Raw genomic sequence first — 27249 nt, forward strand, 5'->3', positions numbered from 1 at the left:
TCAGGATGTGCCTTAGTTCATCTTAATCCCTAGTTCTGCTATTTATTTAGTGTCTTCTATATAGCTTCAATCTTTTTTTAATTAATTTTTTATTTTTTACGTTAATTATATTTTATTCGCTTTGTATCTCAGCTGTAGCCCCTCTCTCATTCCCTCCTTAATTCTACCCTCCCTCCCTCATCTCCTCCCATACCCTCTCCAAGTACACTGATCATAGCTTCAAAATTTCAGTACATTTGACTCTTTGCTTTGATTATCTACAGGTTAACCCTGTTGCTTTCTGCTGAGTACCAAAGTGTGCAGAATTAAAAGTCCAACTTCCTAAAGGAGAAACCTCAATTCATATCCCTACTCTACTACAATGCAGTGATAACTTCATTGGACAAGTTAATCTCTGTAAATATGACTTCTTCCCCATAAAGTTGGGATAATGAAACTGTTGGGAAAAAAAAATGAGCTGATGCATGTAGTTTGCTTAGTTCACCCAATTTTGCCTAGTTCCCATGGGGGAACTGCAGCTCAGTCCTGCAGGTGAGCCCAGGAGACAGTGCGGATCACATCTCAGAATTTTTCTCATCAGGAAAAGAGAAAGCTGGAGTACTTACTTCTCACACCCTATTCTCCAGTCATTGGCTGAGGCTAGGCAATTTTCCCCCTTCTGATTTCTGCATTTTGGTGCAGGTAACCAAGCAGAACTGTGAACGTGACTCTCAGGAAGCAGAAGCATGTACTGCTAGCAAGAGCCCTCAGGATAGGGGCATGAACAGAAATGGGAAAGGGAAAGTGACTGGAGAGATGTCTTAGCAGTTAAAATTACTGGTTGCCCTTCCAAAGGACCCAGGTTCAATTCACAGCACCCACATGGCAGTTTCCACAACTGTATGTAACTCCAGTTCCAGGGGATCTGACACCCTTACACACACTTACAAGCAGGAAGAAGACCAATGTAGATGAAACAAACAAAAAAAAAAGTAAATGAGTTTAAAAAAAAAAAGCAGTAAAAAGGTTCCTAGAGAAAACAGTCTAGATTATCTCCTCACATGTAGAAAAAAAAAAAAAAAGACAATTATTTTCTCCATCCACTTTTCTGAGGATGACATTTGGATGGAAGGAGGACAATAGGAAACAATAAACAAAAAGTAAATTAATTTCAGGTTGTTATAAGCATGGCACCAAAACTAAGTTAACTCGTATTGAACAAGAAATCTGTGTTATACAGACACCCAGTAAAGATTCTCTGGGGTTAAGTTTTAATTATGACCCGAATGATGACAAGAACTAAGTCAATTGACAGGTAAGGCTTTCTGTAAAGTTTGTGAAAAGGCAAAGTCAAGGACATGTTTTAGAAACTAAAAGAAAATTTAAGGTGAAGAGGACCTGACAAAGCATCCAAAACACAATGACTTAACACACCTTTTTTGAAGCTTCAGTCATTCAGGTGGCTGGACCAAAGATGAAGAAGCTAAGATAAACTCATTCTTGCACTGGTCCTTTTCTTTGTCTGGGTAGTGTTTCTCAGACAATTTCATGAACTTCATTTACATAGAGACAGTATTTAGAAAACCGAGACATTGCAAGACCCTTGGAACACAAATGCCTTGCTTCAGAGGTTACAAACTGTCACTCACTCCTACCAAGTTCTCTTGGTCATCAGCCAAGATTTACAAGATCAGGGAAATGTCTTGACAGGAAGTGATACAAAGGATCGTAAATTTCTTTAATTTACGATCAACAGAGACAATAAAGTGATACACGATGGGGGAAATTAAGAAGGGTCCTGTGGAACATGTTACAGTGTTTAGACTGCTGACATCTGAGAACCAATATATATATATATATATATAGATATATATATATATATATATGTAAAGGGATATATATATATATACATATATACTTATATATATGTAAAGGGATTTATTAGAATGCTTTACTGTCTGTGGTCCAGCTAATTTAACAATGGGTGGCTATGATTGGAAAGCCCAAAATTCAGTATTTTCTCAATCCACAAGTCTGTTTCATCTGGTCTCGGTATATGCTGGAATCACAAAGAAGTAGGCTCGAACACTAGTAAAGGAATGGACTTGTTAGTAGGGTGAGAGCAAGCAGGCAAAATGCAAAACTTTTCTTTTTCCATATTCTTATATAGGTTTCTAGTAGAAAGCATCGCCCAGATTAGCTCTGAATTAAAGATCTATATTAAAGTTGTATCTTCCTACCTTGAAGCTCTGAACTAATAAATAATAGTAGATCTTCCCATTTATATTAAGCAGAAATCCATCATAAGTGAGGTGTTACAGTTGGGTTATAGTCAATTCCAGATGTAGTCAAGTTGACAACTGAGAATAGCCATCACACTGAGGGCAGACTTTGAGGTTTCAAAAGGCTGGTGCCATTTTGAGTATGCTCTCTCTGCTCTTTGTGGATCAAGATGTGAGCTCTCAGTCGCTGCTCTAGCTCATGCTTGCCTGTTTGCTGCCGTATTTCTTTCCCTGGTGGTGATGGATTCTTGTCCATCTGCAAGCACAAGCCCCGAATAATTTTTTCCGTAAGGTGAGGTGGTGGTTTGAGTAAGAGTGATCCTATATAGGTTCATATACTTGAGTGCTTGGTCCCCAGTTAGTGGAACTGTTTGAGAACAATTAGGTATGGCCTTGTTGGAGGAGGTGTGCCACTGGGGTTTCACTCTGTGGTTTCAAAAGCCCAGGACAGGCTCAGAAACTCTCTGGTCACCTTCAGATCAGCACCATGACTGCCTGCCTGCCACCACACTTCCTGCTCTGATGGTCATGGACTAGCACTCTGAAACTGTAAGCAATCCCCAATTAAATACTTATAAGTTTCCTTAGTACTGGTGTTTCATCATAGCGTTAGGAAAGTAACTAATATACACAAAGATTTCTTTTTGTTCTTGGTACATGTTTTTCACTCTGTTTGCATAAGTTTCCCTGAGTGTGTGTCTGTGTATACAGGCATATGGAGGCCAGAGGACAACCTTGGGTGCCATTTTTCAGGTGCCATCCATCTCTTTCGGAGACAGGTTTCTTTTTTTTCTCATTTTTTATTCTTTATTAATTACACTTTATTCACTTTGTATTGCTCCCTGTAGTTCCCTCACTCCTCCCGTCCCAATTCCTTCCTTCCTCCACCCTCTGCATGCATGCCCTTCCCCAAGTCCACTGGTAGGGGAGGACTTCTTTTCTTTCCTTCTGATCCTAGTCTATTAGGTCTCATCAGGAGTGGCTGCATTATCTTCTTCTGTGGCCTGGTAATGCTGCTTCCTCCTCAGGGGCAATAATTAAAGAGCAGGCCAATCAGTTCATGTCAGAGACAGTCCATGTTCCTATTACAATGGAACCCACTTGGATACTGAACTGCCATAGGCTACATCTGTGCAGGGGTCTTAGGTTATCTCCATGAATAGTCCTTGGTTGGAGTATCAGTCTCAGGAAAGACCGCTGTGCTCAGATTTTTTGTTTCTGCTGCTCTCCTTGTGGAGTTCCAGATCTTACTGTTTCCCACTTCTTTCATAAGATTCCCCGCACTCTGCCCAAAGGTTGCCCATAAGTCTCAGCATCTTCATTGATAGTCTGCAGGGCAGAGCTTTTCAGAGGTCCTCTGTGTCAGGCTCCTGACTTGTTCCCTCTTTTCTCCTTCTTCTGATGTCCATCCTCTTTGCCTTTCTAGATAGGAATTGAGCATTTTAGCAAGAGTCCTCCCTCCTTAGTATAGCCTAGGTGTTGTTTGTTTGTTTGTTTGTTTGTTTTTTCCCTAAAGGACAGGAGTGTTTTAATGCATGCTAGGCTTGATGGAGGAGGAAATGCTTTCTCTCAGGAAAATACCATAAAAACAATCCTACACATGATTGCATATTCTCACATAGCCAAATAGCTATTTCAGTCTTTAACACAGAATTTCAGGCTCCCTACAAATCCATAATTTACTAGATGCTACAGCTCACAGAGAAAGGATGATCATTATTTTAGACATTTTTATGAACTTGTTTAACAATAAGCATTAAAAACATAATTGAGCATCTAAATTCCTCAGGTACGCAGATGAGTACTTTGTTAGCACCTCTTTTTACAGTTTTTAAGATATGGAAAAATGTTATGTTAGGGCAAAAAAGGAGCCAGAACAATAGAAATGACACCTATACCCAAGAAGCCATATGTAAAGCAGGGAGGGGAAGCAGAAGGAGAGCATACACATGGAGGCAGAAAGAATACCTGGATACCAAAAAACCCAAGTCCATCAAGAGAGTCTCAGCTCTCTTGGAGTCCATTTCCTAAGCACTTGTACTTCCACTTCCATTTCTGGGGTTAATTTTTTCCAATTGCTTCTCATGAGAACATCTTAGTTTTAGGATATCCCTGTCATGATTTAAGTATGAGATAACCCAACTCTGTGTTGAATGTTTGATTCTCCAGCCAGTGATAGCATTTGGGAAAGTTCTGGAAACTTTAGGATATGAGGAATAGTTGGCTGAAGTAGTTCACCAAGGGCCTGTTGTAGGTGGACCTCACCCCTTCCTTACTCCATTGTGTCTATGTAGCACATTTTATTTATCCATCTGTTCATGGGTAGAGGTCGAATCCATGTCTTAGTTACTGTGGGCAGTGCTGGGATAGTTACATGTTTTTATTCAGTCGGTAAACATTCTGAGAGCCAGAGGTTCTTTCCTCTTTACCGCAGAGAAGGGTGAGAGCTGATTACAATGCAGTGCTGTAAAACAACATTTGGAACTTTGTGGACACTAGTTACATGGTATTTGTTGGTGTTGGTGTTTTCACCTTTGCTTATGCCCTCTGCAGAAATCATCTTGGTTGAGACCTTCACCAGGTAATTACAACAGCTTTCATCCTAAGTTCTCTCTCAGGCCACTTTTTCGTCTGTCCTATCCATGTCCTTTTGGTCACGTTAAGCCATTGACTCAGTTGAGCTTTCCCTCTTTGTCATAACCTTGTATGACTTTCTTTGCCTCCTCACATCTTTCCACTACTACACAACAGTCACTATTGGCTTAACTGCACAAGCCATCATTCAAGTTGAAACATTCTTGAGACTAAAAAGCAAATCTAGATGAGTCCATTCAGAGACAAACCAGACTGTGTGATAAGCAAACCATAATCTTTGTCCAATCATCATTCTTGCAACTTTAGGCTTCCCTACTCACTCCTTTGGGAATCTAATGGCTTGTTAATTCAAAAATGTTTTCCCTTAAAGCCAAAGGACCTACTCTCTAGGTATTATTCTGGAGAACCTTATATCACTGAGCCTTCAAGATATTTCCTTCAAAATTTTGTTTTCTGTGATAGCCAGTGCTCTAGTGCATCTGAGTGGCTATTCCATTCCCAGCAAATGCTTTGTAAATGGCTGATAACTTGAGCTTCACACATACCTTTTTTTTTTTTAACCTCGAAACTGAACCTCGAGCTGCTGAAGATGAGCTATCCAGCCCAATGCTGAGTTAGAATTCTGCTATTGAGTCCTACCCCAAGTTTTGGGAGGATCTGAGTTGTTACACCACTAGAATTTTTCTCAAGCTCTGAAGCCCCCAGAGATCTATAGCATGGAAATTCCATTACCTACTTCCCACTAAGTTGCCAGCAATGAGCAATGGACTGTTATACCAAACTCTGCACCTCAGTACACTGTTTATCCTAAAGACGTGTTATTAGCACTAAAAATGGTCTCCATTCCTTCACTGTCACCCTTTCAGGAAACATTGTAGACATCATCCTTCAGTTTTATATTGTCATGAGCCATTTTGAGACTCTCTGCCTACTCCTTAACTGCTTTTAGACTTCAGTTTCCATAAAATTTAGCTTAGCAGAGAATTACAAGATGGATACCCAAGTGATTTGTGAGTAGTTGTTACATATGTAAAGAACGTTAACGTTAACTGCTTTGATGATTGCTACCCAGTGTTGCTTTATGACCTACAGATGTATTTTCAGGCAGGACTTCTAAGCCAAAGCGTATCTCCTATGTGTGTCTCTGAATGCTATTGTAGAGAGAGAAAAATGAAGATTACCTCATTCAGAGATTAAATGCTGCTAAATATTTAGATAAAATCTGATATTTTTTACTCTTGTAGGGGATTTTTAAAAGATCTAGTCATTATCATTTATATATAATGAGATTTTACAGCACAGTCCAGATTTCAGGCATCTTTTTATGTTTTAAAGAATATTTTATTTATTCTGTGACAATTCCATATATGTATATATTGATTATATCTACACCCAGTCTGACATGTCATTAAAAGGTTGTTTTGTAATCTGAATAAACATGAGAGAGAACGCACGTACCAGCTGGGACCATGCAGACTGTCTCTATTAAAAGATTAAGAGCAGTGAAATTGTTCAGGTAGTTCCCAGGCTAGGTGTCTCAAGTCATAGCTTCACAAACTTTCTAAGGATGAATCCATCTTACACTTTTGAGATGACATCCCACCTCAAACCCCTTACCATGTCATTTTTCATTGCAAATGAGGAAACTGTAACCCCACTTCTGTATATTCTTTGGTACTATATATTGCTTCTTGTCACCTGGATCTGTGCTCTAACCTCTCAACAATAGGAGAGCAGGCAGTCTGCTTTGTTATCTTTTCACATTAATTTCACCTTGTTTTATTCTTAACCAATGGAAGAGTACTTTACAGAGTATTTTCAAAAATATTCCTTTCCCTCTTACCTCTCCTTAAACTCTTTGCCTAGGGATAATGTTTAACCTCTCTAGAAAATACCCTGGCAGGTCTTTGCGAAAATAACAACATATTACATGCACATATGAAATTTTCTTTTTTAAAAAAATTATTTTTTTAATTAATTACAGTTTTTTAATTCGTATTCCAGCTGTAGCTCCCTCCCTCATCCTCTCTCAATCCATCCTCCCTTCTTCATCTCCTCCCATCCCCCTCCCCAAGTCCACTGATAGGGTTGGTCCTCCTCCCCTTCCCTCTGACCCTAGCCCATCAGGTCTCCTCAGGATGGCTGCATTGTCTTCCTCTGCAGCCTGGTAAGGCTGCTCCCCACTCAGGGGGAGGTGATCAAAGAACCAACCACTGAGTTCATGTCGGAGACAGTCCCTGTTCCCATTACTTGAGAGCCCATTTGGAGTCTGAACTGCCATGGGCTACATCTCTGCAGGGGTTCTAGGTTATCTCCATGAATGTTCCTTGGTTGGAATACCATTCTCAGAAAAGACCCCTTTGCCCAGATTTTTTGGTTCTGTTACTCTCCTTGTGGAGCTCCTGTGGAGCTCCTGTCCCTTCCAGGTCTGTCTATCTCCCCCTTCTTTCATAAGATTCCCTGCACTCTGCCTAAACTTTGGCTCTGAGTCTCAGCATCTGCTTTCATACACTGCTGGGTAGAGTCTTTCAAAGGTCCTCTTTAGTAGACTCCTGTCCTGCTCCCTGTTTTCTCCCTCTTCTGATGATTGTCCAATTTGCCTTTCTGAGTGAGGATTGAGCATCTTACCCAGGGTCTTCCTTCTTGCTTAGGTGTACAGATTTTAGAATATTTATCCTATGTTAAATGTCTAATATCCACTTAAAAGTGACATATATCATGTCTATCTTTCTGCCTCGGGGATACCTCACTCAGGATGAACTTTTCTAGTTCCCACCACTTGCCTGTAAATTTCATGATATCCTTGTTTTTAATTGCTGAGTCATATTCCATGTGTAAATGTACCACAATGTCTGTATCCATTCCTCAGTTGAGGGCCACCTGGGTTGTTTCTAGATTATGGCTATTATGAATGAAGCTGTTACAAACATGGTCAATAAAAAAAAATGTAAAAATCAATAGAACATGTCATCATTGTACTTGGTAGTTAGAGAATATTTAGATGTGTCTGACTTTTGTTAATCTACATGGGAGCTATGAGTCATTGAAAGCAGAAAGTGACTCTGCCTTGAAGCAAATAAGAGAGCCCTCAAAACCAAAAATTAAAAAAAAAAGATATTCAACAATTTATTTCAACATGAACTAGAAGCGAGAGACAAATAAGTTGAACCAAAAATAATACACAAAGTTGAGACCATAACCAGGTCTTCTTGTCTCTTTTCAGAGCCCTGGAAATGCCTACAGACACAGAAAGAACCTCAGGCATAATCAAGGTTCCAAATTCTTCACCTGACTTGATTCACTGTCACCTCTCTGTTATGACTGACAGAGATAGGTTTAGAATATGGAATTCTGAAGCTTTGCCAAGATTCTTTTTTCTGTTTCATGCCAATTTCCCAGACCCATGGCAAGATTTCTTTATCAGAAAATGTGGAATAGGAGAGCTAAATCAAGTTAATTTTCAAAAGGCTGAGGCTATCAGGTTGACTCAATGCATTTTGATGCTGCATTGATTAATGCACAGCAATTTTTCTCTGTAGCTGGAATCTATTTTTAAGTGAATCGATAAATATTTATATTCCGACTTTCCACTTTTGTCCTTCCTTTGTGTCCTCTTTGTTTCTATTTCTCCAAGTGTTTCTTCGGTGCCCATGCAGCCTTTCAGATCTGTAGTATGTTATGGTGAAGCAATGTGTAGAGATATAGCTAGAGGGAGATATGTTTAAATGTCTTGGTTCTTTTTTGTCAGATCATAGTCACACTGCTTCTCAAACAACCACTCTTATTTTACTGATAGGCTATCCTTCTTTTCTGTGTATTGAGATTCTCAATTCCCTGGTTAAGAAGGTTCTAAACTCCCACCTCTGTCTCAATGTTCGCTTATTTAACTACCTATGTATGTCACAGCCATAACAGAGGGGTACAGAATGTTGTTGTTTCTACAATTTCTTAGTGATGCACTACAGAGCTAACTGAACTTTGGCAACATCTCTATATACTGCTCCACTGTAACATACAGCAGATCTGAAAGTCTGCATGGGCACTTCTTGACCTAACGGAACTTTGTTCATTCACTCCTCGTTGGTGACTTCAAATGGTGCGGGTAGTGTTCCAGGAAAAGGGGATACTACCAGCATAGCAAACCTTTGATTTTGTAAAAGGTCTAGAGGTATGGACAGGGAACACATGAGCCAGTAAATACCACACAGTGAAGACCATGGTTCAAATGTGATGGTGTGCACCTTCGAGGTAATCTATAACTGGACGTTTCACAGTGCTTCCAACGTCCCTACATTCCTATAATGGTTTTCATATTAATTTTCTCTATTTGCATCTACAATTATGAAGATGATGGATCTTGTTAATTGTACTTCTAAACTTCCAATTCCTATATGGTGTCAATTATATTGAATATGTTCAGTAAAAGCTTGTTTATACTCTGAATATCACTATTTTCCCACGCTTACCTTTTCCCTAAATTCTTACTGTATATTTTAAAGACATACATTTTTATAAGCTACTCCAAATATCTATGAAATGAGGCAAGCTTGTAAGCAAATAGCAAAGAGGCATACACTAAAATATTTAAAGATTCTCAAAACATGAAAATGAATAGCTATGTAAGTCAAAGATAAACGAAGACAGAGAGTGTATATAAACCTTTCAACGTCTAAAACTATTATGGCCTCTGGAAGGGTGGTTATTCTTTCCTAGATCAGTTTTCTCACCTGAAGAACAGGGAGAATAGCTATGTTGTACCATGAACAGAGTCAATGCATTATACATGTACAGAAAGGGCTCATTTACAACAATAATAACTCACCTCTTTGGATGTCTACTTTGTATGAGTGCCTCGTAATTATTGAGGACAGAGGCCAATAATGATTGATCAGTTCTCAAATTTAAAAGTATAATCCAATGTTTTTAATCATTGCTAAAGTAATAACAGACCATAATGTAAGCTATTGTTGTGGCTTGGACAGGACATGCCCTCCACAGTTTCCTCTGCTGGATAACCGATTCCTACCTGGTGACACTATCTTGTGAAGTTCTACAAGTTTTAGGAGGAAAGAACTAGAGCTAGAACATATAGAGGAAGTAGGTCACAGGAGCATGTCATTTGGGGCTGGATCTTGTTTTTGGCTCCTGTCAGTCACCCTCTCTTCTTCCTGATCATCATAAAGTCCACAGTCTCTTTCTACATATCCTTCAGCTGTCATGTTTTTCTGAGTGCATAGTGCCAAGCACCCATGAGAGGAACCTTCCGACACCATGAGTTCAATTTTTAAGACTCATAAGTTTTAGGTCACAGTTATTAAAATCAATTGACACATTAAACTGATATTAGAGATTGAACAATGTTGTGAGTTATCTAACCAATTATATGACACAATATAGGAAATAGAAGTTTAGCCTAAGACATTATAACTGACTTATGGGGGTATTTTGTAAGTGTTTGGAGAAGCAGGATAGCATACACTTATAATTCTATAGTCAAACTCTAATAGAAGATTCTGGTTGGATCTCAGAGGGCCAGAAGGCCAAAAGAAATGAGGAAAATGAAGCTGGGCTTGTTATATTTTAATGTGAATGCAGACTCTTTTTAGGAGTTGGACTAGAGGCCATGCACGTTATATGTTGGCAAAGGTTTTATCTATATTTCATTGAGTACTGAAACATGTGTGTGTGTGTGTGTGTGTGTGTGTGTGTGTGTGTTGTATACTGAAAATCTGAGGCTGGATTTAAAAGTAATTGGTCAGCTAATTTGGTGGAGGAAATTTCAACCTTCAGCATGATATTTTCTATTTGATGTTAACCAAATTTATGATTAGGAATCAGGAAAAGAAACAGAGTAAAATAATTTGAAAAACATACTATCAGGCCTCAAGGGAAATTGTTGAAAGTTATAGATACGGAAGAATTGCTGATGTTTGGTCTGTTTTTTTTTTAGGATATCTGTGCACCTCTCCCCTTCTCTAAAATGCCATGATTTGAGTAGTTACTACATCTTAACTGATTCAGACCCATAAGGAAGCCAGATGAAGAAAGTGGAGAATGAGAACATAAGGTAGGTTTATTCTGTAAATATGTCTTCCTGGTCACGAATATTCCTTCAAAAGAAGCTTTGATTAATGTGTTCAGTTTCATGGCAATAGATGGTGTGAAAGATTTGTTGCCTTGGATTTTGAGGGTCTAATTATTTACATTCTAAAAGTATGTCTCCACCTCCCATGGATGATAAGAGGAATGGTGTGTGAGGTATCACGTTAATGGGAGGGCTACAAAAATCAATGACAGGATCAGAGATGGGGGCCATTTAATCTCATTTTTGCAGCCGAAGATGCCAGCACATTCATCTTTCTCAAGAGTATGCACACAGCTCTATTAGGCACTGAATGTTCTATAATTCTACTGTAATTGCAGTAGCATTATAAATTATCATCCTAATATCATGGACTGCATTCTCAGGAGCTCTGGTTCATGGCTCTCTGTTTTCTCCATGTGCAACCATTTATTTTTGGAAATGATACAAGAAGCTATGAGCATAAATATGCCCACATCTTCCTGTCACATGAGGGGTCTGCTGTCTGCCTATGTGATCAGCTTTGTAAGAGCCTGGAGTGAAATGAGCAAATGAAGTCTGCTCTATATTTAGCATTACCACCAACTAGCTATGTAACCTTGTGAAGGTCACATACCCTTTCTCAATTTCATGCCATGTAAAATCAGACCATTAAATTGAATCAAGGACTTGGTAGGTATTAGCTGTTTTCTGTTTTTTTATCTTCTCATTTTGAAGTCATCATTTTGCATATTACATACATGATTGATTTAAAAAAAGAAAAAAAAAACATTTGTCCAAGAAGTCACATTATGACCATCCATGTGAGTGTGGCAACAGAGAAATTTTACTGCTTTGGTGATGCATGGAGATTGAAGATTGAAACCATGTTTTCTTTCTTTCTTCCTTTCTTCCTTCCTTTCTTTCTTTCTTTCTTTCTTTCTTTCTTTCTTTCTTCCTTTCTTTCTTCCTTTCTTTCTTTTCCTTCTTTTCTTTCTTTGTGACTGGGTTTCTCAGTGTAACTGAACCCTGGATGTTCTGGAACTCACTTTGTAGACCAGGGTGGCCTCGAACTCATAGAGCAACACCAGCATCTACCTTCCAAGTGCTGAGATTAAAGGTGTGAGCCACCACACCTAGCTTAGACAAACCTGTTTAGAGGCTCTGGATGTTTAACTACATCTTCATATAAAGGGTTAAAGCTCCTTTGCCTTCCATTGTTAAACTTGAGCCTGCAGGCATTCTTAGAATCAAATTTCTGTAACTTTCGAAAAACATCAACTTTCAGGCAACATTGCCTTATGCATCTGTCCTTCACAGAACTATCTCTTTATTTCTGGGAAGTTCTAGAAAATTTAGGAAGTTAGATTGACCTGAAGGAAGTAGGTCACTGGGGGTGGGTTTTGGGGAGTAGCTTGTTCTTGATCCTTTCTTACTCTTTTTTTTTTTAATTACACTTTATTCCCTTTGTATTCCCCCATAATCCCCTCCCACCTCCCCTCCTGATCCCATCCTCCCTCCCCCTTCTTCACACATGCCCCTCCTCAAGTCCACTGATAGGGGAGGTCCTCTTCTCCTTCCTTCTGATTTTATAATCTGATTGGCCTGCTCTTTGATCACCTCCCCCTGATGGGGGAGCAGCCTTACTAAGCCACAGAAGATGAGAATGTAGCTACTCCTGATGAGATCTGATAGACTAAGATCAGAAGGAAGGAGAGGAGGACTTTTCTTACTCTTTTTGCTCCTGTCCACCATGCTTTAAGCTTCTCTTTCAAGCTGCCCCCTACCCCCAAGGTGTACTGGCCTCTCAGAAACCATGAACCCAGATACATCTTTCTTCTTCTCAAGTTATTTTTTTCTCAGCACTGGACATACATACCCTAGCATCTCTTCTGAATATCTAGTCTGAATAACAATCCATGCTCAGAGACCAAATAGTGAATTAAGAGGAACTTCTAAGTCTTTTCTTTTTTTTAACCTGGACTTGAACCCAGGCTTCACTCATGATAGGTGAGTATTATACTACTAAGTTATAGTTCAGCCTCTTCTATTTTTTTTCTAAATTATTTTTGTCTCCTTGGCTTTGAGAAAAAGGCACTTTCTACCTTAGGCTTTCTTTGACAGCACATGGATTGGAAGGAATAGAGGGCAATGATTTGATAGAGCTAATCCTCCTAATTTTAGTTCTGAGTAAACTTTTGGAGAGATGGCAATCCTTATCGCTCAACAATTACCTTAATGAAAAGAGGATTTGACTCTCTGAGCCTTCACTATGAAAAGTAGCCAACTTATCAAGTACCTAAAATAAAATATATACAATAAAAAGAAATCAGTTCATATCTCTTGCCTGCCTAAAACTCTCCATTTTCTTCACATCTTATTCAGAGCAAAAGAAAAAATTTAAAATGATGTGCAAAACTATATTAATATTACTCCCATATTTCTACTTGCCACTCACATTGTTTAATGTCCTGAAAAATTGGGACTCCATGCATTTTGTACAAACTCAAGACCTTATGGCTATAAAACATTCAGAGCTTACTGTTCTTCTTTCCTAGAAGATTTGCATGTCTCCATCAAGGCTTCTAGGTCTGTGCCTGCATGTCACCCCTTCCCTATAGCTCTACCCAAATAGCAAGTCCTTTTTCTTGATAGGATTTATGTTCTTACTATGATTTCTTTTTCTCTGGATGAGTGCTTATATTTTTACATTTTTATTTTATTGAAAATAGATTATTTTATCATAGAATATGTCCTGATTATAGTTTACCTTCTCTCCACTCTTCCCAGTTCTTTTCCACCATGCCTTCTGCTCTGAATCTACCCCTTTTCTGTTTCTCAAAAGATAAGAACAGGCTTCTAAGAGATAACAACCATAGCAAAATAAAATATAATAAGATGAAGACAAAACTATCTTATTGAAGTTGGACATGGCAATCCAACAGAAGGTAAAGAGTCCCAAAAGTAGGTGCAAGAATCAGAGACCCACTCATTCTCACAGGTAGGAGTCCCAGAAAAATACAAAACACTTCCAGGCCTTTATTTGGTATTTGTATTTCTTCTTTGGATGACTGTCTACTATACCCATTAGCCCGTTAGCCCATTTATTGATTTGGATTTCAGGGGAATTCAATTTTTATATATCCTGGGCATTAATGCTCTGTCTGGCAAAGATGTTTTCCCCATTCTATGGGGTGCCATTTCACCCTGGTGACTGTTTCTCTTGCTACGCAAAAGCTTTTTAACTTCACATAATTCCATTTGTCAATTATTGGCATAAGTTGACTTTTGTGTTTTTCCATTGCCCATGCCCCATACATGGAAGTATCATCTTCTGATCCCCAATATTTGAAAGAGTGCCTTGTGAGACAAAAGAAAAAAATCCTATGTAGTCCCTCTGAGTATGTGGATTGTACTATGATCATCCTTCACTTTATAGCTAATATCTGCTTATAAGTGAGTACATACTGTGTTTGTCTTTCTGGGTTTCAGTTACCTCACTCAGGATAAGTTTTTTCAAGTTCCATCCATAGGAAACTATGAGAGTAAGCCTAGTAAAAACTCCTAGTAATGAGGGAAGTGGGGCTTGAGCAGGTCATCTTCTGTAACCAGGCAAGGCCTCCAGTGTAGGGATTGGGGTATCAACCCAGCCATACATACATACATACACACACACACACACACACACACACACACATACACACACACAAATTGACCTACAGTTTTTTCTGCCTGCAAGTTGTTCTGGGACCAAAACCTAGCGTAATCATCATCAGAAAGACTTAATCCAACCACTGAGAGGAGTGGATGCAGAAACCCACAGCCAAACATTAGGTAGAGCTTGGGGAGTTCTGTAGAGGAGGAAAAAGGATTAGAGGAATCAGAGTGGTCAGGGATGCTACAAAAACACAACCCACAAAATCAACTAACCTGGACTCATGGGAGTTCAAAGAGATTGGGGAACCTTTAGGGGTCTGACTAGGTCCTCTGTATATAGGCTATGTTATGGTTGAGTTGCTTAGTGTTCTTGTAGGATTTCTAACAGTGGAAGAGAGAGAGAGAGAGAGAGAGAGAGAGAGAGAGAGAGAGAGAGAAAGTGTTGGGGGGTGGCTCTGACTCTTTTGCCTGCTTGTAGGACCCTTCTCCTACTGGGTTACCTCATCCAGCCTTAATGTGTGAATATGTCCCTGGTCTTATTATAGCTTGCTAGCTACAGTAATGTTTGGTTGTTGTCTGTGGGAGGTATCTTCTTTTCTGAGGGGGAAGGGAGGAAAACTGCAGTCTGGATGCAATATGTGAGAGGAGAATTTAAAAGGAAAAAGAAAATGGAAGAAACACTTACTTCCTACACTTCTTTCATAGCCCATTGCTGCAACAAACACCTTGGATCCCAGATGATGTCTTTGCACTTAGGGAGTAGCTTGCATCTAGCAACCAATCACAAGGGCCCAGGAAGTCAGAAATTCCTTAAATGTGACAAAGCCCCAAAGCCAAGGACAATGGAGTCATACATTCCATTGCCTGTGTGAATTATCACCTTCATGGACCAGAATGAACATGAATAGACAAGAGTTGAAGGTAAGACCACAAATCACAATTCCTAAATGTTCCATGAGAATACAGCAGTTGACTCTAAAGGGACAGTGTTGGGGAAAATGTGAGGACCAGAGACAGCGGCCCTTTGGCCCTTCGTGTTTGTGATGTCTCAGGCTGTTAGGAGAAGCAAGGAGTAGGTCGGATCTGGATTTCAGTTGTTGGGATGTTTGTTTATTTAAAGAGGATCAAGTCAAGTGTCAACATTCCCACCTAGAAATCTACAGGAGGAAAACAGATTAGTCTCTCTGTTTATCCTCAGGGTTAGGGGAAGATTTGTTTGTCTGTTACCATAAACAGTTTCACTGAGGTGCTTGGAAGGTCTATTTGCTTTCCCTAGGAGGGAAGTGCATCCCATTCCTTAGAAATGTTTGACCCCTCCCCTCCCCTGACCCAAGAAAAACAGTGGTGTGGTAGGTGAAGGCTGGCCCTGTCCAGTGAGGGCCTCTGATTTTTTTTCTCCCCTATAAAGTGAGTGTGATAACAGAAGCCCACCAGACAGAGACCATTAGGAGAAACAAATGTTCTGCTCTCCATGCATGTAATAGCTGAGTAATTGCCCAGTCCAAAGGCAACCCTTCAGGGAAGGGATACTGGGTCCATAAATCCAGACCCTGTTGCATCCTGGGAAAAGTCTGTCTTCTACATTTCAAATAGAGGAAATGATGTAGAACCAGATCTTTCCTACAACTCACTGAATCATAATTAAGATCTTGGTAGATACCAATCATAATTAAGATATTAGTGTTGATACCAAAAAATAAACCTTTTAATAAAATAAGGCTTTTATACTCATACCTAAAAACTGTGGTTCTCAGCCTTTCTAATGCTGTGACCCTTTAATACAGTTCCTCACGTTGTTGTGAACCCCCAACTATAATACTGTCTACGTTACTACTTCATAACTGTAATTTTGCTACTGTTATGAATTGTAAAGGTAAACATCTGATATGCAGATAATCTTAGGCAACCCCTGTGGAAAGATTGCTCGAATCCCAAAGGGTTGTGACTCACAGGTTGAGAACCTCTGCCTTTGAGTGTGTGTGTGTGTGTGTGTGTGTGTGTGTGTGTGTGTTAACAGAGAGAAAGAGAGGAGACCAACCCAGCAGAGCAAGCAATAAACTAACAAACAGCCACCTATCTAATCAACTGTCGTAAAGATTACCACTCAAACTAGACAAATTGATCCAGCTAGCTTTATATAGCTGCCTGCCTAGACTTCCCCTCAACCAAGAGCATTTGGTTTGATGAGATGTCCTGTTGCTTTAGAAAGTATCTCATTTGCTGTCTGCCTCACTCTCTGATGCAGATCCAGTTGCTCTGGGTTGGTTTTTTTAGACTTTTGGCTTGATGTGAAGCAAGGTGGAGAGGGCCGGGGGTGATATTACTAAGGATTTAAAACAATGTAACTTGACTTCCCAGACAGCATTGCTAAGTATTAATTTAATAGCAAGGAAAGGAGAAGGGAAGAACAGGGTAAGAAAGGGGGAGGAGGAAGAAGGGAAAAAGCTGTGTCATCACACCACCTAGATGTCAGTTGCTGTTTAGTTGTTCAAGTTCATTTTTTATTGGGCCCAAAACTCTTAAGAAGTATTTTGAAATATTCTCTTCTCCTTTGTAATTAAAGTTAGCAAGACCAGTATCTCTTAACATCTTTAAGTATCTGTCACCATTTTGAAGACTTTCCCTACAGTGAAGCCTGTAATTAAAATTTATACTGTATTATACAGCTAACTTTATTTTAGATTTTAAAAAATTAAGAGCCTCTTTTGGCTCTTTGGTCAATTGCCAATGAAAGCAGAATGTAGAAATGGATGAGACTCCAATAATGAAAAGATATCTGAGTACATTAAGTTCTTGCATGGCACAAACTCTACAGATTGGGGAGCTGTTACAGAAAAACTTACACACACACAGCTATTGAACATTGAATAATTCTAGTCAAAGGAATCCCCATGTTCCTACTTTAGCAGGTGTGTGGGACCTTTACTTTGGAAAGAATTTTGGCATCATTATTTTATTATCTGGACAAATTCTGCATCTAATATTACAAGAGATACATACAAATGACGTGTGGGGCGTGGGGCGGATAAAGCCTATGAAGATGGGAGCTGGGATGAGAGTAATACTGTCATAACCCAGGGAATGCTTACGACCTCCAGAAGACAGAAGAACCAAAAATGAGTTTTTGTCTAGAGCCTTCAGAACAAGTGTGATCCTGCTTACATGATTTTAGATTTTTAGATTCCTGGTCTCTAGAACTATTACACAGTAATTTCTGTTGTTTTGGCCATTTAGTTCATGATGTTTTACTACTGTAGCCCTAAAAACTGACACTCCAACTATGTGATCTTGGGCTTACTCTCTGGACCATTTTTGTAGATTGCAGATGAGTTACCTGTAGTGTGGAGGTGAACTTAATCTCAATGTAACATAAACAACCAGGTGTCCAGAGGCGCTCCATTAAACAGTATTCGTAGTTACTATGTTGCTGATATTCATAAGATCAACTTTGTAGTGATGCTAGTCTTCATTTTCAACCTCACCATGTTTGGAATTACCTAGAAGACAGAGTCATGTCTCTGGATGTGTTCGTGAGGGCAATGTGAGTTGTGCCACATTGACTACTGGATAGACTACTAGGAGGGAAAAGGATGAAGTGAGCTCAAAAGAAGCATTCCTTGTTCATGTGGTTTCTCCTTCTTTTTGCTTTCTAGCCAACCACCTCCCCCCCCACAAAAAAAAAAAATATATATATATATATATATATATATATATATATATATATATATATATATATATATATATATATCGGTTTCCCACACAGTGCTCTACCCTACAACAGGCCCAGAAACATGGAGCCAAGAGTTAAAATAAATCCCTCTAGCAAGGCTTTTTCTGTCAGGTAGTTCTTCACATCTTGGCAGAAGTAAATAGTACATGAATAAGAAATTGAAGAGAAACAACCATCTGAGGCCCAGGAGGACTTGGAGACTGTGGCTGTTCTTACTCTAACACACTGCGAAAGACTGTTTAACAGCCCCATTAAAAACATTGGACGCTGTCATTCAGAAATGTTTCTCAATGTCTTCATGTTATACCGAGATACGTACTAAATGCTAAGCTGAGTAAATTTTAAACTAAAGAAAGTGGTCAAGGAAACAGGTATAATTAAGCTGGTGTTACAGTCTATTAACCACCTTTATAGGAACAAAACAATGAGCTGGCCATAAAAGAACACTAACTTGAATCACTCGCCAGAAACTGGTGAGAAAGGAATCTGATTAGGCAGTCATTTTCTCCTCCCATAAATGAGTGTCTAGTTAAGACTCTCGATGTTGTGGTGTGAACCTCAACTATCCCGAGTAAGGCACTCTTTTGCTGTAAGTTTGTGACTACATGGCTGTGTCTGGAACAGGAGATGACACTTTGCAGTGCTTCTCCCTATAGTTCAGATCTAGCTTTCCTTCCACTCCTGCTTTTGCATCCCTCCCTGAACCTTAGAGAAGATGACATAGTGACTAACACGTATTTGCTACAGCACCTTGTATATCTGTGAGTCCCTGCATTGACCACCCATTGCTCACTGGAAAGCCGGGATCAGAGTCACCTTGCCTATGAGTGTAAGCATATATATTTAGAGGGCAGCTTGTCTCTATATCAATTTGGTAAGCAACAGTATTCAGATCCTACTTAAAGTCCATGTTCTCTGTTGCCAGGGAGGTTTGTTTTTTTTTAATTTTTTAAAATATAACTTGTTTTGTTTTTAGAATTTATAATATGATTATATCATTTCCTTCTTTCCTTCCCTCCTTCCAACTTCTCTCATTCCCCTTCTTTGTCTTTCTCAAATTCATAGCTTCTTTTATTTAATTTGTGTTACATAGATTCCTAAATATATAAGTACAACCTGTTTAGTTTGTAATAGAGCAAAACATCCCACCTCATAGAGATTGTAAGGCAGAGAAAGAGAGTGAAAGAGGGAACAACTATGGATAGAAAATACCATCCAAAACATTAGTTTCCTAAATATATAAGTACAACCTGTTTAGTCACCTGTATGAACATGAGCTCAGGAATGACCACTTATTATTGGATATACAATTGGTTAGTGCTTTCCTCTGGAAGACTATTTCTCTTGCTCTTTGCATTCTTTATTTGTCTATAGCTCTTTGTCAATGGTTGAAGGCTTTTGAGTTTTCCACCTTTTGCTTTAGCATGCTGTAAAGAGCATGGTAAAAAAAATGCCTTTTAGACATGTGAAAATAGCTTAGTCAGGATCCCCACTACGCCTGAGGCTATTCCTAATAACCGGAACTCAGTGACAACACTCATTCAAGATAGCTACACACAGTGCTACAGCATCATGACACCCATTGGTCAATATATGTGCAGAGACCAAGAGCAATGCTCTGCTCCGCACATCTGGAGAGACTCCACCTTGATCAGGCCTGTGGTTGGAGAGTCTCCCCCAGTTCCTTAACCCTTAAATCAGAAACTTCTGTTAGAGACTAGACCTGGCCTTCAGCTAAGGTACTTCTCACAGGTGAGCAGCTTGGAGAAATAGGCTTAGGACTGTAGTTAGGAATGTAGAGTGTGAACATTGTATAATGGCTTTCAGCATAGTAAAATATAACTTCTGCTATATCAACTACCTATATCTACCTTCTCGCTTGCAACACATGCCTATTGCTGTCACCATTGCTCAGAGCGTGTTTAGGCAGCTACATTGATGAGACTTCCTGGGTGTAGTTTCTCTTATATTTCTTTGAAACACAATCTCACAGCAAACTCTTCACAGAGTTTTGCTCAGATTTACAATACAGGCGTGGATTCCACTCTATGGATCCATTCAGCCAAAGAATAGTTGTTGTCCCATAACAGTAGTGACACTATTACACAAATGGGCACATCTTACCTGGACGTTTAATATCATAGATCAAAGGATGTACAGCGAAGTAAGACCACTGATAACTTTTCTGCTCTGGAAGCCTGCATAGTACCTTCTGAAACTAAGAAAGCTAACCATCATGGAGGAAACACTGAGATTCATATAAATATACAGGACAAAATGACATAAGTGTATTCAGGGTCATTTCAGAAACTCTCAGAAAGTCTGTCCTAATTATAAGCAAAACTTAATTTATTTTTTTTTCTGAAACTACAGTCAGCACCTTAAATGCCAAATTTTAAAATAAAATATTCTCAGACAATACCAGCCACAGATACACTAATTTCACAATTACACACTGAGGAATGATGGTAAGAAAATATTAAAAGTCTTTGTTTTGGGAAATGAAACCATTATGCATTTAGAAGAACAAAGTATTTCATTATATACAGTAAAAAAAAAAAATGCAGTTTATAACATACAGTGGTCTTGAATCTGAGCCAATGTGTTTCAGGCAGCATTTGATTATGTTGCATGATGGGATGTCATAGACAGTGCAATGTGCTTGTACTGTGGTTTTAGAAACAAAGCTGCAGTGAAGTCACACATGCAACATGGGTTAGTGCTCTCAAAAGTGCCTTTAATTGGTGACACGTTTGGTTTTTTAAGTTAATTTTTGGTGATTCCACACTCAGAAAAGACCATTGCAAATTCTTTTCAAGGCCCCTAAATCTAGTTACACAACTTCTTATGGAATCCAGACTCACTGTTTCAGAATCTAGCTCTAAAGATCTGTGTGTTAAAGGCTTGTTTGTCAGATAATGGGCTGTCAGAAAATAATTGTATCATGGGAGCACTCATGTCATTGGTGGGTTCATTTATTAAAGCATTCATACTTTATTTTTATCTTTTGAAAAGGGTCCCTTGAGTCCCAAGCTAGCCTGGAACTTGTTTTATAGTCAAAGATGGCCTTGAACTTTATTCTGCTACTTCTGTCTCCAAACTGCTAGAATTATAAACATGTACCCCTATGCCTGGTATTAGGACGTGCTGAAGGTTGAGCCTATGGCTACATCCCTGCTGAGCAAGCACACCATCAACTGAGCTACACTTCCCAGCAAGTATATGCAATCTGGTGGCAATTTGGGGAGAAAATAAAATTAAGAGCTTGGGCCTGACTAAGAAACTAGATCACTGGAACTAATGTTTTAAATGGTATTTTCTATCCATAGTTCCCTCTTTCACTCTCTTTCTCTGCCTTCCAATCTCTATGAAGTGGGATGTTTTGCTCTATCACATGATATTCAGTATTCTCTTGAGTCCAAAGCAACCAGGCCAAGCAATCGTGGACTAAGACCTCTGAAATAATTAATCATGATAAATTCACATGCACAATATACACACACGCCCATACACACACACACACACACACACACACACACACACACACAGACATACTACTGAAAATTTTGTCACATTGACAGAAGGGCAATTCACACAGAAATATCTTTTCACAATTAGTCTATCTTTATTCTGTGTTTTCATGCCCTCTTGCGGCATTCCTTCATCTTCCTTCCTTGATGATAATGATGATGATGATGTTTTCATGTCCCTAAAAATTCCACCGCAGCTGTCCTAGTACTGACTCCTATAACTTCTCCCTGAGATGATGGCCACAGTGTTCTTTCTTACTTCATTTTTTCGTTGCTGGCCCCAGTAGACAGTTACATACAGCAGCCAAAGCTAATAAAGTAAACCAGCATCACTCACGGCAGCACAGTGGCTTCCCTTCTCACTTGAATCAAAATCCAAGTTTCCAGGGATCTAACACTAACATGGTCTGGATTTGCGCCTTACCTCTTTTTCTAGGCTGGGTCACACATTAATTATATGCTCCACATGTCCCTAAATTATTCCCTCCTTTGGGACTTTTCTCCAGATGTCCCTCGACTGCAAATACCCCCTCCTTTTCTTACAACTGGATGTTCCTTGACACCCTGACCTCACCTGCAGGAACATAGTGAGAAAGGCTATTTCACCATCCAGAAACCTGTTTAACTTTCTTCTTTGCGTTTGACACCCTCTGAATGAACATGATGATTAATGTGTTTCCTTGGCTTCTGTTTCTCTCTCCCAATAGAATATAAACATCTTGAATGCAAGAGCTCATGTTTTTCACTGCTACATCTCCAATGGCCAGAGAGAATTTGGCTCATGCAGAAATATTAAAAATATATGCTGGAGGTTCAAGCAGAACTGACTAATACTGGCTTAGAGCAGTGGTTCTCCCCTGGGACTGATTTGGGTGCCTAAGAAGCATCTGTTAAAGCCTGGAAGCATCTAGTATTGTCACATCTCCACTGAGTGTTGTTGACATCTAGTAGAGAGAAGCCAAAGGCTACTGGTAAATCTCTCACAATACTCAGGACAGCGCCACAATGAAGCACTATCCAGCTCACAATGCCCGCAAGTTCTGGTTTACGTTCCCTAAGTTGCCAGCCAGATATTCAAAATCCCCTATATATTATAGTATAGATAACTAACGTGTGGCCACCAAAGTTAAGGGGGGAAGACACTACAAACTGTGAACTGACCACAGTGCATGGCAACTGTCTGACTTATTATTCTAGGCCATATTTAAAAGTGGTACACAACTTTGCAAAACATACAGGAAAACATTACCAAAATGTCACAGAAGGTTTTCCTACCACAATAACTTTTCCTAACCCATCATGTCCAATTGCATATACCACACACCATATATTCCATAGTATGTTACATCACATTTTCTCCAAGTCCAATCAGTTCTTACATGTGTTTACTGTAAATATTTGATCTCACCAGTTTTGTGAGATTGCTGAGTCTTTCTAAAGCTATACCTTTTAAATGTAGTCTTGTATTTGTTAAATAAAATGGTATTTGTTCATTATAAAGAACATGATGTTTTAAAATAGAGACATCCATTGTAAATTATTTAATTGATCAAATTATTGTATGTATTGCTCGGTGGCTTGAACAAGAATGGCTCCAGTAGGCTCATATATTTGAATTCTTGGTCCACAGATTGTGGAACTATTTGGGAACGATTAGAAGGTGTGGCCTTGTGGTCACACCTTGTGGTCCTTTTGGAGGAGGTGGTGTCAGTGGTGGCAGGCTTTGAGCTTTCAAAAGTCCACATGAGATCCAGTCTCTCTCCTTTCTACCTGCAACTTACTGACCAGATAAGAACTCTCAGCGGCTGCATTAGTGCCATGGCTTCCTGCCTGCTGCCATACACCCCACCATGATGGTGATGGACTCAAACTGTAAACAAGCCTCCAGTTAAATTCTTTCTTCAATAATCTGCTTTATGATGGTATCTCCTTAACAGCAATAGAACAATAAATAAGATATATTACAACACATATTTTCAGAGTTAGTAGAATTTTCAAATAGGAAATATACTACTTACTCTGGTTACAATTGAATCTACAGAGATATCTATTAGCCAATAAATTTATTGTGATGTATCCACATGCCATACAATTTGACAATTTAGAATGTACACCTGAATAAGTTCTACCATCCTTAAAGATATGTATGGCCATCCATACGAAAATCTTAGAACACTCTTTAGCATCACTCTGTTTAGAAATGCTTAACAGTTCATGGGCATTTTGTTATCCAAAGGCAGTACTTACTTTTGGAGATAGAGATTAACATACAGTGTTCTCTAGGCTATTGAACTGGAAAAGAATGGTCATACTTCTCCTGTTGCACTTGACCCCTGATTTATGCCAACAGGACTAAGTCAGAAAGAGTTAATGCCTATGGAGCAATGCAGTAAGACTTTGTGGTTTTGGAGAGGCCTGAGGTAAGGAGTAAGGCCAAAAGCAAAGTGTTTGCTTGAGGTATCCAAGATGCTAATCATGGTCAGAAATTCCTGGAAGGCAGAAAGGTTCTTACCCTAATGTGAAACTACAGCTTCTCTGGCATAGAAAACTCATCAATAGCAGAAGATTCCTGGTAAAAGAGGGAATAGTGTAGTCACTTATCCTGGACCAGACCAATCTGTTATACACTGTCTGACTACCTCTAAAGTAATGGATCCATTCAGGGTCTTCAAGTACTCTTCTTATTGTCCACATACTGAGGTCAACGTCAGTTTCACATATCCTAAGAATCCAAGACTCATGCCCCAGGTGCACGCTTTATCATCTCATATCACTCCCTGGAGACCCAACAAAATCTTTTTTTTTTTTAAGAGCACATTCACAAAAGAGAAGGAAAAGATGAGAAAACAAAGAAGCCACACATGGGGAGCTTCTGTGCCTCTTTTTTTTTTTTTTTTTTTTAGTCTATTTTTTTTTAATTTTATTTTTCTTTTTAGTTACATTTTGTTAACTCTGTGTCCCAGCTGTATCCCGCTCCCTTATTCCCTCCCCAACCCCACACTCCCTCCCTGGCCTCCTCCCTGCCCCTTTCCAAGTCCACTGATAGGGGAGGACCTCCTCCCCTTTCATTTGACCCTGTTTTATCAGGTATCTTCAGGGCTGGCTGCAAAGTCCTCCTCTGTGGCCTAACAGACTGCTCCTCCCCTGGGGGGGGGGGTCAAACAGCCTGCCATTGAGATCCTGTTAGAAATAGTCCGTGTTCCCCTTACTTTGGAAAACTACTTAGTTACTGAGCTACCACGGGCCACATCCGAGCAGAAGTTCTAGGTTATATCCATAGATGGTCCTTGCTTGAGTGTCAGTCTCAGAAAAGACCCTGTGCCCGGATATATTTGGTCCTTGTAGAGCTCCTATCCTTTCCGTATCATACTAACTTCCCTTCTTTCATATGATTCCCTGCACTCTGCCGAGGGTTTGGTTATGAGTCTTAGTGTCTGCTATGAAACACTGCTAGGTAGAGTATTTCAGATGCCTTTTGTGGTAGACTCCTGTCATAAGTTCAATGCACATCCCATTTGTCTTTCTAAATGAGGATTAATCACCTTCGCCTGTGTCCACTTTCTTGATTATCTTCTTTAGGTGTGTAGATTTCATTATGTTTATCATATCTTGTAGGTCTATATAAGCGAGTATATACCAAGTTTGTCTTTCTCCTTCTGGGATACTTCACTCAGAATGATCTTTTCTAGATCCCACCACTTGCCTGCAAATTTCATGATTTCCTCCTTTTTGATTACTGAGTAGTATTCCATTGTGTAAAAATACCACAATTTCTGTATCCATTCCTCCGTTGATGGACATCTGGGTTGTTTCCAAGTTCTGGCTATTACAAATAAAGCTGCTACGAACATGGTTGAACAAATGTCCTTGTTGTGTACTTGAGCAAATTTTGGGTATATACCTAGGAGTGGTATAGCTGGGTCTTGAGGCAGCACTACTCCTAGTTGTCTGAGAAAGCGCCAGATTGACTTCCAAAGTGGTTGAACCAGTTTACATTCCCACCAGCAATGGAGGAGGGTTCCCTTTTCTCCACAACCTCTCCAGCATGTGCTATCACTTGAGTTTTTCATCTTGGCCATTCTGATGGGTGTAAGGTGAAATCTCAGGGTCGTTTTGATTTGCATTTCCCTAATGGCTAATGAGGTTGAGCATTTCTTTAAGTGTTTCTCTGCCATTCGATGTTCCTCTTTCGAGAATTCTCTGTTTAGCTCTGTTCCCCATTTTTTAAGTGGATTACTTGGTTTGTTGCTTTTCTGCTTCTTTAGTTCTTTATATATACTGGATATTAGCCCTCTGTCAGATAAAGGGTTGGTGAAGATTCTTTCCCAATCTGTAGGCTGTCTATTTGTTTTGATGACAGTGTCTTTTGCTTTACAGAAGCTTTTCAGTTTCATGAGGTCCCATTTATTGATTGTTGCTCTTAGAGCCTGTGCTGTTGGTGTTCTGTTCAGGAAGTTGTCTCCTGTGCCAATGAGTTCTAGGCTGTTCCCCACTTTTTCTTCTAACAGATTTAGAGTATCTGGTTTTATGTTGAGGTCTTTGCTCCACTTGGACTTTAGTTTGTGCAGGGTGATAAATATGGATCTATTTTCATTTTTCTGCATGTAGACATCCAGTTGGACCAGCACCATTTGTTGAAGATGCTGTCTTTTTTCCATTGAATGGTTTTGGCTTCTTTGTCAAAAATCGAGTATACATAGGTGTGTGGGTTTATTTCTGGGTCTTCTATGCGGTTCCATTGATCCTTTCTGTTTTTATGCCAATACCATGCAGTTTTTATTACTATTGCTCTGTAGTACAACTTGAGATCGGGGATAGAGATACCTCCAGATGATCTGTTGTTGTACAGGATTGTTTTGGAGATTCTGGGTTTTTTGTTTCTCCATATGAAGCTGAGAATCTTTTTTTCAACGTCTCAAAAGAATTGAGTTGGTATTTTGATGGGAATTGCATTGAATCTGTAGATTGCTTTTGGCTGGATGGCCATTTTTACAATGTTAATCCTACCAATCCATGAGCACGGGAGATCTTTTCATCTTCTGAGATCTTCTTCAATTTCTTTCTTCAAAGACTTGAAGTAACAAAATCTTTTTAAACAGACCTTTATAGCTCCATTCAATCCATTGGAATCTTTACAAGACAAAACTGGTGATTTTTTAGAAGTGAAAAACATTGCCACACATAGCATGAAGTCTATATTGGCATCATTTAGATAAAAGTGAGTCAGATGACAGAGCATGCCCCCTACATCATAGAAGGCAATGTGATAAGAATCACATAAATACAGAGTTGGCATGTAGAGCTTTCTTTCTTTCCTTTTTTCTTTCTTTTTTTTTTTTTTTTTTTTGTTCTTCTGATACCAGACAGTCTGTTGCCATGGAAATTATTCTGTTGCTTCACAAATAAGATTTCCTT

The 27249-nt window shown here is 39.3% G+C and overlaps 1 long non-coding RNA gene across 1 annotated transcript in view; it reads left to right on the forward strand.

Moving 5' to 3' along the window:
* The window catches only part of LOC129690909 (uncharacterized), a 44015-nt gene that overhangs the window by 192 nt on the left and 16574 nt on the right, over window positions 1-27249 (forward strand). Inside the window, exon 2 of the long non-coding RNA XR_008722372.1 lies at window positions 10807-10923. This is a non-coding gene — a long non-coding RNA (uncharacterized LOC129690909). The remainder of the gene's footprint in view (window positions 1-10806; window positions 10924-27249) is intronic.

The sequence above is a fragment of the Psammomys obesus genome, unplaced genomic scaffold (genome assembly GCF_907164565.1).
Source record: "Psammomys obesus unplaced genomic scaffold, mPsaObe1.curated_primary_1811, whole genome shotgun sequence".
NCBI lineage: Eukaryota > Metazoa > Chordata > Mammalia > Rodentia > Muridae > Psammomys > Psammomys obesus.